Raw genomic sequence first — 20491 nt, forward strand, 5'->3', positions numbered from 1 at the left:
CGTCGTATTCGCAACAGCAGATAAAAAAAATGTGGCGTGAACGATGACACGAACCCGGGGTGTATCGCTATTTTTATCAGTTGACCAGAGGCCTGAACACCTAAACGTTGTGGCCTTAGTACCTGCATGGGTTTACAGACGAAAACAGGAGGGCACATTTTATTTCCTCCTGCTTGTCCAGCGCTGCACGAAGCACATTACTGAGGAGGGCCCGCGGGCGCAGCGCCCTTACCCGAATGGAATGAACTGCCGATGTGTCCCGTGGAATGCTCCGGTCCCGCGCTCTCGAGACACTGCGCTCTCCGGGGTTGTAACACTGTCTAGCAATACGGCGTATTCTACTGCCATTAATATAGTGATGAATTGCAGGTATGCGTACAGTGAACCAAACGAAAAACAGAGACTAAGCAAAGGGCACGCGGACGCCAGTCGGTGCAGTGCCGAAAGTCTCCCCTTTTTGAACGGGCCGAATGAATGGCGAGCAGAGCAGGACCCATCTCCTGGTGTATATCCTCATAGAAAGGCATACAATCTCCGTGCGGCATTGGTGCTTAAAGAAGAAAATAAATCCATCTCTCTCTCTTCATTTTGTGCTTAGCGGTGCACGGTCACTGAGGCGGAGAAATACGGTCTGGGATCGCCACGGTGTCGCTTGGCACCGACCCGCAGCTCGAGGGTAATAAATACGTTGCGCCGATTTTCAAAATGGTGGTCCAAACTCGTAGGCGTTGGAGCGTGTCGCCTCTCTATCACGCCGGGGTCCGCGTGCCCAACTGGAAGCACCATTTCAAAAACCCCTCGCTCTGACCATTTTTATTCCGTGGCAGCTATGGGTTCATTGCTATGACCAGAGCCGCAGCACCAGCGGCTTCGGTCGGGCTCTGCAATCTATATGGGGACCATCTCCTGGGCGTTCCTTCTTTTTGCTTTCTGTTCTCCGCCTTGCGTCTCGGCTTGCGGTCAGTGATTTGAAGCATTCTACGAGCACACAAGAAAAAGGGACGCTACACAGGTGTGCATCTGTAAATCACGCATAGTGCCATAGGTAAAGCGTGAGCCAGCTTCAATCATTAGTCGAGATCTTCGGCTTTTTTCTCGCTAAGACGACTCTTCTCAGCACCCTTCACTATATGTATCTAAGCTTTATAAGTACATCCATGCACCAAATCCAAAAAGATGTGCTCCTGCATGTAAGGGCTTTGAAGCACGCGTTTTCCCAGCAGATGACTTCTTGCAGTGCGAGTCGGCTGCAAAGTTCTCAACGCCGCAGGACCAAATCGAGCCAGGTATGGCGAGATTCATATTTTAAAGGTGAACCGCGTGTGCAATTTCGCTACACCCCATATAGGCAAGTCCCAACAAAAAAGGATGCTCCGCACGACCTTCGTGGAGCCTCATGCAGCGCCTTTGGTCGCCCCGAATTTAGACGTATGCAGAAAGCCACGAAGGAATGAGGACCACGTTTTATTTTACAACGTGTGGGCCGTTATCACAGCACCGCGCGCTCTCCATTCCTCCCGCGCTCGAGAGCGCGCATAGCTGCTTCGAAAAGAGAAGCGTCCCAGAGACGAAACTCAGTCAAGAGCCCTCACGTGGGTCGCCTCCCCGCTCTAGTGTTCGTCTTTGCCATCCGAAACTTTCCCCGGCTGGAGTCAATGGCGCGATGAAACTTCACCGCCGTGCAACCAAAATAGCCGTGGTGGCAGAAGGACGCTGACATCAGTGACATCCGTCGCGTATTCCGAAGCGTGGGCATCCACTAGAAAAATTGCACGCCCAGATGAGTGCGCCGTAGCTTTCGCTGTAGACCACGCAACACGGTTGGTCGGTCTCGCAATGATCTCGAAGTTTTCCTCAGCCAGTCCTCCCCTATTTTCTTCTCACCCGTCGTTGGAAACCGTTCGCCCTGCCAATTAGGCTGCGGGAATGCTCGCGACGCCGTCTCGACCACCCCTCCCGCTAGCACCCTTTTTCGTCCTCTCAAGATTCTTGATGTGTTCCCTGCCGGGTGCACTACGCTTATGATGTACTGCTTTTGGCTCCAGAAGAGCTAATTTCATCCCGCCGTTCTCCCTACTTCCTCCGAAGTGTATTCGAGGTCGGAACGAAAAATAGACCGTACCAGTGCGAAGAAAGATGTTAAATAGAAGCTGGCCGTACTCGTCCTGTAATGTGGTACCCGTATCTCAGGGCCCTCAACCTTAGTAGTTTGTATGCCGTTCCAAATGAAAGCCCCGAAGATGGTGCAGCCGCACTTCAGGGGAAGGTAATCAGGCAATTTGTGGGAACGATGCCAAAAGAAAAGCAGAATATATTGGCAGAGGCAGTGAAGGCCCATACCAGTGTCCGAAAGAAAGATATCACCTTAAAGAAAGATGGTAAACGTCAAACTGGGAGAATAGCACCAACAGTTAGCTCACAAAAAAATCAAAAGCTGCTGCTTGTACCAGTCATGCTCCACAATAGCTTGAGAAATAACAATGTTGACAATATGGCCGATCATTCCACAGAATATGCACCTTGTGACTTACTGTTAGCTATAAAACTCTTACGTTCCTGTGGGCTGACCTGCACCATGCACTTTCCATACATAGCACACCTGGCACGAATCGACGACGGCCTTAATATGGCACGGCTCATTAAGCGGCTCCTGCGTGAGACTGTTCAGAGATAAATTCGGTGATGACTCAATATAAAAGCGCTACCAGTCATCAGGGATGCCGTGCAAGTTTCTCGTGATTGTCGCTGCCATTCCCGCATGCATTGTAATCAAGACGTGCGCGCACACACATTATATATATATATATATATATATATATATATATATATATATATATATATATATATATATATATATATATATACATATATATATATATATATATATATATATATATATATATATATATGTGTGTGTGTGTGTGTGTGTGTGCGTGTGTGTGTGTTATGTATGAGCTGCAATCAATAAGTACTCAGGTCTTGGTGTTGGCACTGTTTGTTGATTCATACTCAAATAACTAACCCCAATTTTTTTTAGATAGTTTTTGTGGTTGGTCAACTTCATAAGGCAAATATCTCATGAGAACAGATCGAGTAAAAAGAGAGGCATAGAACGACAACAACAGGCACAAGAAGAAGGAGATGACACTTTCTTGTCTGTGTCGTTGTCCTGCTGATCAACTTCAGTGACGAGAATATGATTCATTATAATGCAGTTCCTGAACAATATTGAAGTGCGTACAATTAGAGAAGGACGAGAAGACGCCAGGAACAGGCGCGATACGTTGTTGTCTGGCTTGGGTTTTTTTTTCTCCGCCCACATCATGAAACAACTTCACTAGCAATAAATTTTAGCGAAAATGTGATTGACTCATCTATCGCTCGAACCATCATCTCTCGCATCAGGGGAGCTTCCCTGCGCTCACGGCGCACCACGTCTGAGAAATCGTGGCGGCCAAAGAACGCGTTGCATCGCAACTCAGAAACCAAGCGTTCCGAATGCGCGGGAGATATCGACTCCTTTGCGATTCACCTCTTCCGGAAACCGAATGGTAGTCGGCTCGCAACGCCCTCTCGCGCTAAACGAATTACCGCACCCGGGAAGGTGGGCTGAGTCACGGCCAGACCACACGCTCCAAGTTTACGCCACCCTTCGCGGGAGATCTCGGAGCAGTGCTTGCATGGGAACACGCGAACGGGAATGACTGTGCGGCCCAGACCGGAGTTCGCGTGCTCGCCGTGCACGTGTGACTGTACACATATACCGCCGTCCCCCGAAGTCAAGTTTATTATTTCTCATGATACTGCACAACAACCAAAAAAGTATAGAGAAAGAGGTCCCACAGTCAAGGAACTGCAGCGGGACCTGTTTTTATTAATTACACAACAAAACTAAACATACGTTGGTTGAAAACGAACTTATACGAGAGCAACGTATTTTATTCCTTTATAAAAAATCACTCGGTAACACAATTATTCATTGCACAACACAAACAAGAGGGGGAAAATACACTGAAAGGCTTGAATTCACATTGAAATGAGGAAAAAACAACAACCAAGAAGTTAAAAAGAGTTGGTAGAATATACAAATATACAATAATAAGCTTTTAGTAATCGCTGGTATGGTGACAGTTGAGGTGAAGATTTTAAATGAACTGGTATATCACTCCATAATTTGACACTTGCAAAACCAACAGTTAGTTTTCCGTGGTTGCTTCGAGGCATCGGAAGTGAAATGTTTTGGGAAGAGAACTTGGTAATATTTTGATTAGCAAGGCTGTTTCGACCAGGGACATAAAGTAATTGTGGGTTTCTAAAAATGCGATAATGATTTGATTGATATGTGGGGTTTAACGTCCCAAAACCACCATATGATTATGAGAGACGCCGTAGTGGAGGGCTCCGGAAATTTAGACCAGCTCGGGTTCTTTAACGTGCACCCAAGTCTGAGCACACGGGCCTACAACATTTCCGCCTCCATCGGTAATGCAGCTGCCGCAGCCGGGATTTGATCCCACGACCTGCGGGTCAGCAGCCGAGTACGTTAGCCGTTAGCCGCGGGGGGGGGGGCAAAAAAATGCGATAAATGATGATGCCATGACTGTAGGAGATAAGCTTATTTATTGTGAGAAGACTTAACTCGGTGAAAATGGATGTGACATGAGCGTTATAAGTAGTCGAAGTGATAATGCGAACAGTGTTGTATTGGATGTGTTGCAAAGGGGCTATATGATAGTGATATGTGAGGTCCCGTGATACTATATGTGAGGCCGCATAATATTTAACGTGATCGAAGATGAATGCATAAGATAATGTCAAAAAATTGTGCCTTTGACAGTATTTTCTTGCGTTTGAGAAAACGCGGACACCATGTGCTATTTACTTGTTTCATAAGTTGATGTGAATGTTCAATTTCAAAAATGAATCAAGTTGAATATCTAAGAATGAACATTCAATAGATGCTGGTATAAGGTGGAATTTTATGTACAATAGAGAAAAATTAAATCGAGGTTCATTGTGCGAGCTAAAAACTGTGTATTTTGTCTCCCGTGGGTTCAAGAGCAACTTATTTTTCGGGCATCCACAACTAATACGACTTACATCATTGTTCAGATTGTCTGTCAGTGCATTTATGTCGTTATCAGAAGTGTAAGCAGTGTTATCCTCCGCGTACAAAAGATGATGTGTAAATGACCCCGTTCGGAAAATTATTTATATATATGAGCAGTAAGAGCAGTCCAAGTATATATGGAGCCTTGTGGAACTCTAGTATTAAATATTTTTGTATCAAACAATAAACCTGAAATTCAAACCGGTTGTTGACGATCGCGTAAGTAACTGCGCAGAAGCTCCAAAGATGGACCTGTTATGCCATAAGCGTCGAGTTTAAAAAAGAGAATGCTGTGGTTTCGGGAATCAAACGCTTTTAAGTAATCCATAAAACTTATCCAACGTAGCTGACCCGGTCAATTTCTGGTTTAATATTGCCAGTCAGTGCAATTAAAGCTAATTCAGTGGAAAATCCGCGATGAAAATCAAATTGTCTTGATGTAAACAATTTTTATTTATCTAAATTGTTAGAAAAGCGTTTCTCAATCAGTTTTTTGGCAACGTTACTAAAGCACGGCAAATTATATATGTTCCTGTAGTTTGCTAGTGAGGTCGCGCCTCCTTTATTTATAAACTGGGATAATTTTCAATCTCTTCACGTCATTAGGAACACTGATGTTCTGGAAATTAAACTGAAAATGTGACGAAATGCTTCGCTTATATTGTAAACAATGCCTTTGGTATAATGGTTGCAAATAGAATCTTCACTTGGATCAGCAGGGAAAGGATGAAATGATTGTGGCGTCAGGTGAGATATGGGAGTATCGTTAACGTTAGGGGTATCGACAATATAAGCAAAAACGTTTCTGAACGCGCATGCATTATGCAGGATTAGTGAGTACACGGCCTTTTTCTTGAAAATTTGTTATGCTTGTCCTAATCAAGTTTTTATTCAGAAACGTATGAAGTACTTGCCATTTTTTTCGTGAATTATGCCCCATTTTAACTATCAGAATTTCATAACAAGCCTTCTCCTCTGTTTTAAGCAGATGTGTTATCAAAGTGCAAAACTTCCTGTATTGAACTTTATTTCATTAAATGGCCGATTTTTACATTTGCGATATAGGTTTTTTTTTCTTACACATGCTTTTTGATAATACTGTTGTCACCTAGGAATTTGAGGGAGAAGCGAAGTGTTTGCGTTACATAACCTGTTCTGTTTTAACTGTTTTGCTGTGGAAAGGTTGAGGTGCCTATTGCCTCGGCTACTCCATATCACAACGATGGCACATAACCATCGTTGTAGATGAGGATATAGAGTTAATTAGGTTATTATAAGAGGCATGTAACAATTTAATGAGTGACCAGTGTTATCTGGTGGGTAACTCTGAAGTGATCTTTATCGAGTATTAATTATGTGTACAAAGTTTTAAAGGCATGATTCAGGCGTCAAACACGCAATACAATTGGAAAGCGATCAGCTATATTGTTTCTAACAATAAAAGTCTCGGGGGAGTGAAGCAGGTTTGTAAGCGTATGACCTATAAGATTGTTGGAGTTAGAAGCGTTTCTAGTGAGCTGTTGTAGTGAGAATTCGATATCATACCCAAGTTATATATAAACGTATTTTCTGCTGTAATAAATACATTCATCCCGAATATTGATATTAATAACTCCCATCAGGACGATATTCTTCTCATTTGAAACAGTATGTAGTATAAAGCAGGGCAAAATATGGTCACGCTAGAACTTGGTGACTGGTTGATGCACTTCAAAGGGGAGAAAGCCTGGGTGTGTTGGTTATTCGTCGCCCCGCCGCGTTAATCTAGTGGCTATGATACTCGTCTGCTGACCCGCAGGGCGCGGGATCAAATCTCGGCAGCGGCGGCTGCATTTCCGATAGAGGCGGAAATGTTGTAGGCCTGCGTGCTCAGATTCGGGTGCACGTGAAAGAACCCCAGGTGGTCAAAATTTTCGGAGCCCTCCACTACGGCGTCTCTCATAATCATATGGTGGTTTTGGGACGTTAAACCACACATATCTATCTATCTTGGTTATTCGTCATCCTTCATAAAACAGAGTGAACAAAACGCGGAACAGAAAGAGATCAAGACAAGCGCTCATTATACTGAAGTTTTGTTGCAGAATAAGAGCATATATAAGCACCTATTGAAGGCGCAATAAAGAGGGGAAAAGAAGTAAAAAAACAAAACCTGAACAAAAGGGGCACGTCTCTATGCCAAGGATTCATGTTCTTTTAGAGATAACTGGACGGGATACTGACAAACCTGTTACATGCCCTCGCTATCTCTGTCGCCTCTACAATTTCTCCGGTCGTTTTTTTTTTTTATCTCGTGTTGATACAGTACAACCGTCTGACTGAAAAAAGAAACACACTGTGGCCTTGCGTCACAGTTACAATGACCGGCAAGTTGTCGGTCAACCTTTGTGCTCCCGATTTTGTTGTTATGTTCCAGGGCGCCTGTCCTAATCTCTTTTTGTTTCGTGTTTTGTACATGCGCTCTGTTTTACGAAGGATGGTAGATGCAGCAAAATATAATTCTTTTTTTTTTCGACTGTATCAAACGATGACTTGTTTATTTCAGTCCATACTGTTTGGCAGTCTCTCAGGCTTGGGTTTAGGTCTAATCTGCGTATATACTCAATATCAACGTTACAAGAAGAACCCAGTAACGTTGCTCAATATTTTGTGATAAGAAGACAGCAGCGCCACCACATTTGGATAATACGTGATTAGAGTATTCAGCAGTGTACGATGAAAACGAAAACAATTCTTTATCACCTAGTCACGTTTCTGTGACACATACCAATAAAGATAGAACAGAAACGATGATAGGAGCAGGTAAAATTTATCATAGTCTCTTTTTAAACTCGCATTATAATAGATAACTTGACAACATGACTTTGACAATGTATGCGCGAGTTTCGTTTATGAATGTAACTCATGGTGAAAAAAACAACATATGCTATTACGCTTGGTTGGTGAAAATTTTCAGATCACTCTCGTCTTCGATGTGAGAACCCCTGCTGTCTGCGTTTTTCCTTGCCTTGATTAGGCAGCCGTCTGTCCATAGGAACTGCCAACGTTTTTTTTTTCTTTTTCCAGCGACAGAACTTTTTCAAACATTTTTTTTTTGTTGTTGTTTTCCTGCGTCAGATGGTCAATTACATACACTGGCCTTGATTCTGCCCCACAGAAGCCAATGTCGGGAATCTGAAGGCGCTCCTTGCGTGCCTTATTAAAGAACTAAACTTTCTTAGCCCTTTAAGTGAGCCTTGCAATCAGAGCTTTTGCACCAGAGACAGAGGGAAATCTGAACAATGTCTATGTCGTCCTTCGACACAAGACAATCAATCTTATTTCCAACGGCATAAAGAATTGCGACATATACAAAGCACACCCTTCAGCTAAAACGTTGTTCATGCGAGAGTGTTTCTCTAACTCGCGAACTCTTAGTTTTTTTATAGAGTGGCGTTTTGGTTTGTTAGAGCTGAGTTCGCAGTCCTCAGTTTCTTGTTTTCAGATTTCACACCCTCAACAGTATCATTTAGCTACGTCAAGCTTATCTGGAATTCATTCATGTCATTCTTAAAGGCTTCAGTTAAGTTTTCAGGTTCTGTGGATACCTTTAGTTTAATGTTCGCAAGGGCTTGTTCGACTACACTAGACAGTTTCTCTTGCAAAACGTTTTCAAGTGCATCAAGATGCTTCCTGACCTCGGCATTTGAGAGCATGATTAATAAAAGACCAACAGTTTTGCAGTTTCAATATAACAATATTAAAACAGACAAAAATGACTCCCCCCTGTGTAGGCAACAGGAGAGGCTTAGAACCGTGCTCGTTCACAGTTGCAACCACGCTCCAGACGAGATAGATCTTTATAGGGGGCGGAAGACCGTCCTGGCGCATCGTCGGACAGCATACAGCGATCGGGCTTCATTGCACTGGAGCATGTGCTGTAGACCACCTCGGGGTGAAGTGGCACTGGGTTTGCGCTTGCAATATCGTAGGAAACAGGAGAGGCTCAGAAACGTGCTCATTCACAGTTGCAACCACCACCACTGATAAGCAACGCCAAAAAATATGTGTATGATAATGAGTTCGCATCCTTTTAAACTCACACGAACGCTCTTTTTTCAGCGTGGCATCACGACCAAAAACTTACAAAGAGAACTCCCTAGCCCGATCATAACATTTGGAGGAAGTCGATGTAATGCGTAGTTCTTTCACTGTGCTCTTTGTCTCCATTCACGTAGATCTAAGCCAAAGCCGGGCTCTCCTTGTTTCTCTCACTGTATACAGTTATCAGCAATTGCCAGTTAATGGACAACTCGCGACATGTCAAACGGTAGTAAATAAACGTCGCCATTTTTATTTATGGCTACAGCGTAGGAAACTTAAGTTTGCAAAGAAAAACCTTCTTATCTTCCTGTTGCTGAAGCACTAAAACGAACAACTGCTTTCTAACTATCTGCAGGAATTATTTCCACCAGAGGCACCGAGGTATGACTACAATCAAGCCTTGACACTGACAACACCACCTGGTGAGTTGGCGCCATCAAAGGTCAGGAACATGCTATCTCATTCCCATGATTTTAATATCCACCTTCAACAGGCACATTCTTTTTCTCCTCCAAAGAATTTGCCTGTTGGCACACATATAAATGTGAAAGGCTTTACTTCCTTAGAAATATTGTGGTTATAACATAAAAAATACATAATAGCAACTTCTATAGTTCATAGCAGTATAGAAGAAATGGGTGAAACAAAAACACCGCTGAAGAAGCAGAGGTGAAAATGCGCGGAAAACACTCATTTTTAATCTTCCAAAGAGCAAACAGAAGAAAGCGCAAAGAATCGAGTTATAGAATTTCAAAAAAAAATTATCTGAAAATCAAATAATATATATATATATATATATATATATATATATATATATATATATATATATATATATATATATATATATATATATATATATATATATATATATATATATATATATATATATATACATATATATATATATGTATATATATATATATATATATATATATATAGTGGTTTTGATGGGCCAGTTTTTCTTCGTGAAGATATGGATTATAACACAACGGAAGCTTTGTCAACAATCATACATATATGTATTTGCCAACAGTTTCGGCCTTCAGCCGGGGTCCTCCATTCGTCAGAACTTATCCCTAACGAAGGGAGGACCGGCCTTCATACTTCATCCCTGATGAAGGCCGGTTCCTGGTTGAAACAGAAAAAATAAAAAGTGTTCGTTTTGCCCGCCCTCTACTTCTTAGTATATCTTAAGCCAGAGTTTAAAAATATGCGGCCCCACGCAATTACGATGCGACCACATGCATGTGATACAAGTTAGACTATTTTTTGTGTTCTAAAGTACTGTTTAATTAGATCTGTTTAGTTAACTAACTTTTGAAGGAACGAAGACGGATTAAAAGTTTCAATAAAGAAGTTAGTGAGGAAAGTAATGGCCCGGCTGCGGTGGCTGCATTTTCGATGGAGGCGGAAATGTTGTAGGCCCGTGTGCTCAGATTTGGGTGCACGTTAAAGAACCCCAGGTGGTCTAAATTTCCGGAGCCCTCCACTACGGCGTCTCTCATATTCATAATGGTTTCGGGACGTTAAACCCCACATATCAATCAATCAATCAATGAGGAAAGTAATGGTCAAGAACAGGCATTTCGTCACGTCGTAATTGCGTGTGAAGGTATGGCAGAACCGCGCACTGCTTTTTATCTTTACAGAGAGATATGGCATCGATGTTGTTCTAAGCGCCCCTATTAGGGCGCCACATGTGGGTCAGGCTGTTGGCAAAAAGCTCGGAACAGGGGAAAAAAATGTAGGTGTCACCTAAATGAAGAATTGAAGTTGATAAAATGCCGAGAAGGGGTGGTACATCTGATACTACTAACCTCTGGAAATGTATGCATAGGACATACTGGCCGCTGCATCAATACGCGACTAAAAGAGCATGCTAACTCACTAGAAAAAGTAACATTTTCATACTTGTCCGATCATTGTAAGTCATGCCGTTGTGACCCCGTGTCTCGCGATACACATATTTTGTTCTCACATAGAGATAAACGAACACATGAGCTTACGGAAGCCTTCCATATAAACAGGTGTACAATCAAATGTATTAGTCAACCTTCGGTGGCTCTAAGAGGTAGGGAGTATTGCTTTTTTAATTCTATTTTGACATATTGTTTTGTTTGCCTGTCACATGATTTGCACATGTGCTATGCTAGTTCCCAGGTACTTATATGTTTTGTTCCTTTCAAAAATAATTTAGTTGTGAGTTAGCGCTCGTCTGCCTCTTTCTTGTTTGGCTTTTTTGCGCGCGCTAAAAAAGTTATAACGTGGGTATATTCTTTTTATAACTTTACCTGGAATATGCCCTGTTGGTTTGGTTCTTCATATAATGTGTTTAATGATGTTTCAGGTAGAGACTGATGCGTGATTCCTTAGCACTGGTATGCATCATGGAATGAAGTATACTGCGTGTACACGTTGGAGATGATTTAATATCGTGTCCATCAATGTTACTTCAATCACCATTTCCGGCGGGATTTCAGCATTTTCATCCCCTTTTTCAATGATGCGAAGGTGCTGATAATGTTTTAACTTAAAGGCCATCCGCTAATGGCGACATGTTTTCAACGTTTTCAACATCCTAGTACCATTAAAAGATGGGATTGAAAAGTTTAAATGACAACCGTAAATGATATCTAATCATCTCCAACGTGTCTAGGATACATAATTTCATCATGCACACCAGTGGTAAAGGATCACGCATTGACCTATACCTAAATCATCATAAATATATCTTAGATAAAATATACCCTAATTATGTCATTAATTATTATTAGGACAATGTGTACGATTGACCATAACCCCAACCCAACGCCTCAATACTGTATTGCAGGCCACCGACTGCCTTACAGCTCTGCTGCTTGGCACTAAGAAGTGGTTCAGCATAACGTGCCCTTTGATGGTCCAAGGGAGACACTGTTCCATACAGAAAGCACAACTGCCACGTTTTGACGTTATATACAGCAGCATTACTAAAACAAGTGGCAAGGAATTGTGTGACATGCATTATTCCCTGCCAAAAAGCCCCCGCTGAAACACTTACGTGCTATGCAGTGAAGGTGAAGCAAAGACTGTCTACCAACTACCTTGTGGTTGTTCAGTTAAAAAATTTGTTTTTCCTTCAAAAACAAAACTACTCTTTTGAAACTTCCTGCTTATTTTACTGACATATAATACCATGGAGCATTACAAAAGCCATGTTTTTTTACTAGGACCGCTACATTACGAAAATTAAGCCACATTATGAGTCAAAATGCTGTTTTTTCCAACTTTGCCACAATATTTTGGTAATATTTTTGCTTGGTTTGCTCCCAGTTATTTTATCCATTTATTATAGGAGCGTATAAAACAGGAAATGTTTTTATATTACAGCAAAAAAAATGTGCTTTTTATAAAGAACGCTAAACATGCAGCATATTGCAGCTTTTCTCCAAAACGAAATAGAAAGAAAATAAAACACAAATGAATGAACTTGGATATTCATGAAAAAGTAGCGCCACGAAATTAATCAAAAAACTTTTCAGTATCAATCAATCAAACGAGTAGTATTATATAAATTATTTGGCGTGACCCAGTTTCACAAGTTCATCCTTGAATATTTTACAGCGCGACGGGTTAGAACGTACCACGATGAACATCTACTAACTAGCCCAACTCGCGATTCTGCTTCACAAGAGTTGCCCAAAATTTGGAGTAACCTCTATAGGCGACACAAAATATTATTGCGAACACTACTTCTCACATTCACGTATACCTAGATGATTTTTTCTCAGTATGTTCGGAAATGGTCGAAAATTGACCAAGTACACTTGATAATAACGTTTAGAGGAAATATATATATATATCTATATGTGTGTGTGTGTGTGTGTGTGTGTGTGTGTGTGTGTGTGTGTGTGTGTGAGAGAGAGAGAGAGAGAGAGAGAGAGAGAGAGAGAGAGAGAAAGAGAGAGAGACCAAGTTTGCGACAACATCGTTATTAACAAAGAAAGTGTGAGTAGTCGGCGTTAACCAATGGAGCCAACCCCCGCAACCCCCGCACACACACACACACACACACAAAATACGACAGTTCTAAGTGAGAGCAGCGTTTTTTTTTGCCCCACCGTTGTCTAGAATGTTCTATGCGCAACGCTCACTACAGAGTATATTGAGCAACGTGATCTCACAAAGTGCTGAAGAGTCGAACAGGCGTATACAACAAGCCGTCAATCCAAATAGCTCCTTTATTCTCGTGGTGGGAAAGAGACGTGGATAGTACGACAAAAGAGAAACCAAAAACAACAGAGACTGGCAAACGAGAAGGCGCGGATCAAGAGCCCTGGTTTTCCGAGGCGATGGCGGCAGAACAATGGTGCGTCACGACGAAGGGTTGAGGCAGCCCGTTTCGCGTCGACATTGAGGCGCGACGAGTTGCTGCGCCCCATGACGGTGAAACGGGACCGCGGAAGTGTCACCACGAGAAAGATTTACCGGTTAGAGTGAGGAGTCATTCACCGCAATATATCCAAGAACACGCGCCGATGAAATGCCCTATGAGGCACCGGTGCGCAGTGGTTGGGTCCAAGATTCACGAACGGCACCAGGAAAGAGACAGACAAAGAGAGTGAGAGAGTCAGAGGCGGCTGCGGCTAACACGAAAGGCTCCGCGAGCGTGGGCCAGGCTCACCAGAGCTCAAATGTACACCGGACGGAGAGCGGAGGTACCCTTCCGTCGCTCGCCTGGACGTTCTTCCCACAGTTGTGTACGCGGTTCCCGCCGGAGCATGTGCGCGTGCAATACGAGCAAGATAGGCGCCAGGTCTCCTAAGGATGCCTGTTCGTCTGCGCCTCTGCGCTTTCGATTTTTTATTTCTACTATGTGCAGCCTGTCTACGGGAAGCTGCATTGCATGGCGCATCATATTTACGGCGGCTGCGAGGCAGGAGTCCTGTTCGTCCTGTTGTGCCCGTGCAGTATTTGTTTTTGAGCAAATAAACGGCGCCGCGGGTTATTAGGCCTCGCTCTTTCACGGCTTCGCCAGAAGTGTCACGTTGCACGCGCGCACCGCGAAACGATGCCGCGCGGTGGCGGTTATTTGCCACAGGACGCACAGGTGGCCGCGGCGGCAGCGTCAAATGATACGGCCGCTGAAGCCAGTGTTGGCGGTTTCAGCACGTGTTCTTTTCCACCACGTGATGCCTCGACGCATTATAAAGGTACTCCGGTGCATTTTCGGTTATGCTGAGATAATGTTCTTTTGAAATAGCATTGACAGTCGGGCAAAAGCTATAGGTGGCTCATTTTGCCCATGCCCTCGTCAGTTATTTTTATTAAGCAATAAACGACGAGTCAAAACAGAAATCGAAACAGAGAGCTGCTTCGTCATACGTGGTGGGTATCGAATGACGTCACGAGAATCCGTCACCGATGACGTCACGAGCTCCGCTAAACCCCACCACGGCTGGCCAGGCTGTAAACACAGCTCACGTGACTCTTCTCGATTTTATCGTTGCTATTGCAAGACCCGACGTCGACGACGACCGAGTCACACGCTGTATACAGCTGACAAAACATAACCGGGCTCGCGTTGTCGTCGCTGGTCGTCGCCTCGTAGAAGAAAGCGGGCGCCGTATTCGTCTGCTGGGAAAGGCGGGACTTTTGAAAAAGAGTTGGCCCTTACGTCACATACAGAGGGTAGCCCGCGTTTATAGCCCCCACCACGCTGGTCTAGTGGCTAACGTACTCGGCTGCTGACCCGCAGGTCGCGGGATCGAATCCCGACTGTGGCGGCTACATTTCCGATGGAGGCGGAAATGTTGTAGACCCGTGTGCTCAGATTCGGGTGCACGTTAAAGAACCCCCGGTGGTCGAAATTTCCGGAGCCCTCCACTACGGCGTCTCTCATAATCATATAGTGGTTTTGGGACGTTAAACCCCACATATCAATCAATCAGCCCGTGTTTGCAAGCGTGATTCGAGAATCAGCTACCGATTTTAAAATTTGTTTTCTTGAAAACTAAATGACTTACGGATGTATAATTTGGCACGTATCACCACGGTACCGATGAGAATACATGTTCAAGGTTTTATTGAAATTGGTGAATATCGTAAAAACACCAGTGTTTCCCTTTATGCATACACTTAATGCATGGCTTTTTTTTTTTTTTAATCAATACTGTGCGGCATGTCGGGACACCTTGAGAACCACTTTTATGTTTACGAGGCTTCTCCAGATGAACATAAATGTTATACAGACTGTATTTTCAACTTTCACGCACTCCATTCCAAATAATAATATCTGGGGTTTAACGTCCCGAAACCCCTATGATGCTTATGAGAGACGTCTTAGGGGAGGTCTCCGGAAATTTCGACTACCTGGCGTTCTTGAACGTAAACTTAAATTTAAGCACACGGGCGTCAAGCATTATCACCTCCATTGAAAATACGGCCGGGATTCGATCCCGCAACCTGCGAGTCAGCAGCCGAGTGCATTAGCTTCTAGACCACCGTGGCGGGTGCCCTCCAGCCCAGACTAATTACTGCCCAGCACAAAGCACGGCCATCTATGGCGACGCATGAACACAAATGCAAAGCCGCCGGGTTTCACTTCCATGAGCGCTTCGCGCGGTAGCGCATGGGAACTCGCGACAACTGGGCAAGGATCAAGGTGGCGCCCAGCTGCGTCAACTAAATTGACGCCCTGTCCATTTTAAGGCTAAAAAAATTGAAAAAAGACAGAAAGAAAGAAAGAAAGAAGAAAGAAGGAAAGAAAGAAAGAAGGAAAGAAAGAAGGAAAGAAAGAAAGAAAGAAGAAGGAAAGAAAGAAAGAAAGAAAGAAAGAAGGAAGGAAAGAAAGAAAGAAAGAAAGAAAGAAAGAAAGAAAGAAAGAAAGAAAGAAAGAAAGAAAGAAAGAAAGAAAGAAAGAAAGAAAGAAAGAAAGAAAGAAAGAAAGAAAGAAAGAAAGAAAGAAAGAAAGAAAGAAAGAAAGAAAGAAAGAAAGAAGCTTACGTCGGGCACGCTCACGCCGCGAGCGTGCTAGTAATTATTTGGTGATAATAATTATTTGTTTAGTGCAACACTAACCCCATATTTTTGCACTCCCGAATACGCAGTAGATGCAAAAAATGTACTGTCGTTTACATGAAACCACTTCCCTGAATGACATTTTATATTTACGAAAAAGTGACGCTGATTATGCATCACGACGTATGAGCCCAATAATGGGAATAGGAGGTGTGAAATGATATTTACGCCAATAGTACAAGATAAGAACTTAATCGAAAACTTATTTGTTCTGGATGCTGTGAACGCTATCTTAGAACATAATACTTCATACGTTCAGCTCGAAAGCAGCGCGGAAAGTTGGTCAAGTTGGCAAACGTTATTTGATATATTAGAAATGTCTGGTATTTGTATAGGCTCCTTTATTCATGCCCTTCATTCGTGTTATGAAAGGTAATTAGGGCACATATTTTTTTTAATTTCTTCAGTGCGCACATTGGGCAACCAGTCGGATTGTCTTATATTCTTCGCCTACTTATTTGCCCATGAGTCGCGTAAAAGAGTGCATATATTCTAGTTCACGTACAACATTTCCCTTCTTTGTTTCCCCTCTGAATTTTTTACACAGTTTTTTTCATTTACGTGTTAAATCCAGCTTGATGACAACCATATATGCGCTGTTATTTGTATCCTCGGGCCTCTACTGTCTTTAACTTGATGTTACATGTGCACGTTCTTAAGCGAACAGGCATAAATGAAACAGCAACAAAAAAAGAAAGACGAACAATTCACAAGTACAACTCTGGTGATTTTCTTTATTGAAGGTTCAGCTCAGCATCCTTAGTGACCACCATTATATGCAAAATTGTGAATTCCAACAGCAATGATCAGTCTAACGTTATTAGTTAGGCCTACATGTGGTAAAAACAAAATATCTGCATGTAGGTGAAGAACTTTATGATTCGCAACAACCCTGGCCATAGCATTGCTGCGGTTGCCTTGGCTGTCGGCTGAAATATCACTAACAGAACGCAAAACCGCAACAATTATTAAAGTAACATGAACCTTGTCAATTATCCTTTGTCCTGAATCTGTCTACTGCGTTAATCAAAGTTATGCGTTGTGAGTCTCTCTTCGTAGAATTTGTATGTAACCGTAAGTCAGTTTTCTTCTCGAAGTACAATATAGTCGACTGTGGTATTTAAATCCTGATCGCTTCATGGTCGAACAGTTGAGACTGACAAATATGCGAACAAGGCCCAGGAAACGATGCCGTCGACAGGTTCTGTAGTCTCGCTGATCTGTGAAACAAAGATGATTTCCAGACAGTCGCGTGTGCGACAGCCGCAATCCATGCATTGTGTGACAATATAAGTCAGAGCGCTGCAGCCACCGGAGTTTCGTTTACGCTCACCTTGCTGCAACTTTTGTTGCACAAGAAGAGCCGGTCACAGTTTATGCAGTTGTCGAGACAATAAAAGCTTGCATTCGACACGTATCACGAATACCATAACACCAAGCTCGCCAGGGTATATGGGCGTGTTTGTGCGAGAATCTCGGTAACTGCATTTCGCAAGTCCTTCACTGTACAAATCAGTACTTGGAGCAACATGAATCACAGCAAAGAAGCGATATACTTGGTTCCTTAGTCGTATGTGCTAACGAAAATACTCATTGCATCAGAAACTTTGCACGACTGTGTATGTGTTGCCGGTCACTATGAGATCCGCTAAGCCGATCGTGTGCTGTAGAAGCTGTACTTCTTTTCTTCTTATTCACGTTTTAGCGTTCATTTACGGCTGCCATGATCATTTTTGTCTGGGCAATGTCGCTGCTAAGGTATTGCAGCTAGATATATTGGAGCCTCCCGCTGGCAAAATTGCATCGTAATAGTAAGAACAATCGAGGCCGACTGCGGTTCGCGTAACTAAATTCCAGTGCGAGTGCTGCGCGCTAGCCAATTTGCATAAGTGGTGCAGCATCTGAAAGTTTCGTTGTGTCTGTCGAAAGAAACATACGATAATACAATTAAACTTTGTTTTGAACAAACCTAAGCCTTGTTCTTCAAATGAGTTTTGACCACTTAAATCAATCGTAAGCTGGCTCCGAAACCTCATCAAAAACCCCAAATGGGCCCTCCCAACTATTTCTCGAAATAGGGCGACCAAAGTAACTCTTGCTAGAGTACAGCGTGCTTTGCACTTCTGCCCTGTGTTTCAATAGGTCATATATATATATATATATATATATATATATATATATATAGCTCAAAGTTTTCAACCTTGACTCACCGATGAAAACTACAGCAATCTCTCGCGCGTCTCAACTGTGCCAAAATTTCAATTTACTATGTTCTAAGTGATTAGCATCTCCTGCGAAATTACCTAACCACATGTACACAAAAACTTTCAGCATCAGAAAAGGCACGTGGGGTGGCGGGTGGTTGGGGATCGTTGATCACTGACACGCGTAATCTTGGCGCTTTAGTATTTTAATGCTCGAGCGCCACCTGGATATACCGATGGGCTGCTCACAATTCATGCTATGCTCTATGGAATACGTAAAACGCGCCTAATGGAAGAACTCTGTCGGCGTCCGATTTAACGAGCCGCCTCGATTCGGCAACAAACTGAAAGCCTTCCCGAAGAAAGTCGCGAGGCGGCTCGATCCTCCTTGCCGAGGCGCAAGGCTGGGCCACAATGAACCGTCCTCAATGAGCGCAGTCCCCCTCATCGATTTGCAGCTCTGGACCCGGGGCACAGCACAAAGGCGGGCTGAGTCGTCGCCAGTCAATTGCCACCTTCCGCGGTGCCCTCGGCGATTCCGCCGAGGAGCCCCACGAAACCGGCGGCGACATCTTGCACGGTGAAAGGCGCAAACACTAACAAATGGGCCTCCGGGAGATGGGACTTAGACATCAACGTATGCCGACGCCTCCCAGAAGCTCGCCGATGGCTCGATTAAATAGTAGCTGGTGGTGGAAACAGCGAGTAATAAGCGGTGGCACTTATTACATGGCATTCTAGATCAGAATAAACGCGTCACAATTTTCTTCTTGCCACATGACTTATCACGCAATTATTTATTTATTCTTGTAATGACGAAAAACACGAGTGGGTGCTAGTCACAAAGCACACCCACATTGAAACCTAGAATATAGCGATGTCATTGTTATCACTAGAATGAGTTCTGACGAAACAGCGCAGGCACACACTGCAAGAGAAAAAAAAGCTAATGATTATCAGAAGCATAATTTAGGATTGCCGCTGGAGACTGAACACGGAAGGCTTATATAAATCAATGGTTTACACGAAGCTTGGTGCTGCAACGTGTTCCATGCTGCTTTAAGTGTCCTCTCTGTAGACCTGCTGGATGGCGTATCGTGGCGTACAGGCTTTGCACAGGTGTGCACAAGTTTGTACATATATGTCGCACATGCACTTCGTTATATGCTATAGAACCATCTGCAACTAGTTCTCAAGCAGTGCTCATTGTTCTTGTCATATGATAAATAAAATGATCGGGTCCATATGCACAACGAGGGTCTAACCATTGTAGACGGGAAAGCTATATCAGATATTTTGTTTCGAATATCACCACCTTAAGCTCACTTAACTATACAGCGTTTCGTGTACTTGTAGTGAAGGGCCTCCCAACATTAGAGCGTTATCGCTGCCTTCAATACAGCTCTACACTGTTCGCTTTCTGCTGCTTTACTCTGTGGAGTCTATGAAAATCTTGATCTAGGTACATGACATCTCCTTGATGATCTTGTCGAACAATTAAGAACTCGACGTCACGATTATGTGGCTCAGGAGACACTGTAGCTAATTGGCAGTGACCATGTCGTTAGACCTACCACTTGACTTCCTTTCAAAGAAAGCGTGCAGAAACAGCAGATGTAGCTCTCAAACTTCGAGGATCGTGAAAGAAAGATACCATCACAATTCTTGTGGAGCATAATGAATTTTCACACATGCGCCTTCTTCGACTTGGTGCATCTCTTTGGTTATACGTCCTCAACCTGACAACTCAGACCCCAAAACATGATGTTGCCGACTGTTGCGTAGTGCAGAATTCAGATGAAGAACCCGAAATGGTTGAAATTTCTGGAGTACTCCTCTGCGGCGTTACTCATAACCTCATCATGATTTTCGGGACGTTCAACACTATAATGGTATTATTGTTGGTGAATTCAGAAAACATTTTACCTTCCGTACCGGGAGGTAACATGAGTACTGATGGGGAACCATGTGCGCCGGCGGAAAAATGTCACCTCTTTAAGCATATTTTAAAACAAAAAAGTACCATTGTGAGAGA

General features: G+C 43.3%; 1 protein-coding gene across 1 annotated transcript in view; it reads left to right on the plus strand.

The window, feature by feature from the left end:
- LOC119187902 (uncharacterized) overlaps window positions 1-20491 on the plus strand; it is a 118647-nt gene that overhangs the window by 55010 nt on the left and 43146 nt on the right. The window contains exon 2 of the mRNA XM_037436009.2: window positions 9549-9615. The gene's annotated coding sequence lies outside the window, so the exon portion shown is untranslated. The remainder of the gene's footprint in view (window positions 1-9548; window positions 9616-20491) is intronic.

Source organism: Rhipicephalus microplus, chromosome X (genome assembly GCF_043290135.1).
Source record: "Rhipicephalus microplus isolate Deutch F79 chromosome X, USDA_Rmic, whole genome shotgun sequence".
Taxonomy (NCBI): domain Eukaryota; kingdom Metazoa; phylum Arthropoda; class Arachnida; order Ixodida; family Ixodidae; genus Rhipicephalus; species Rhipicephalus microplus.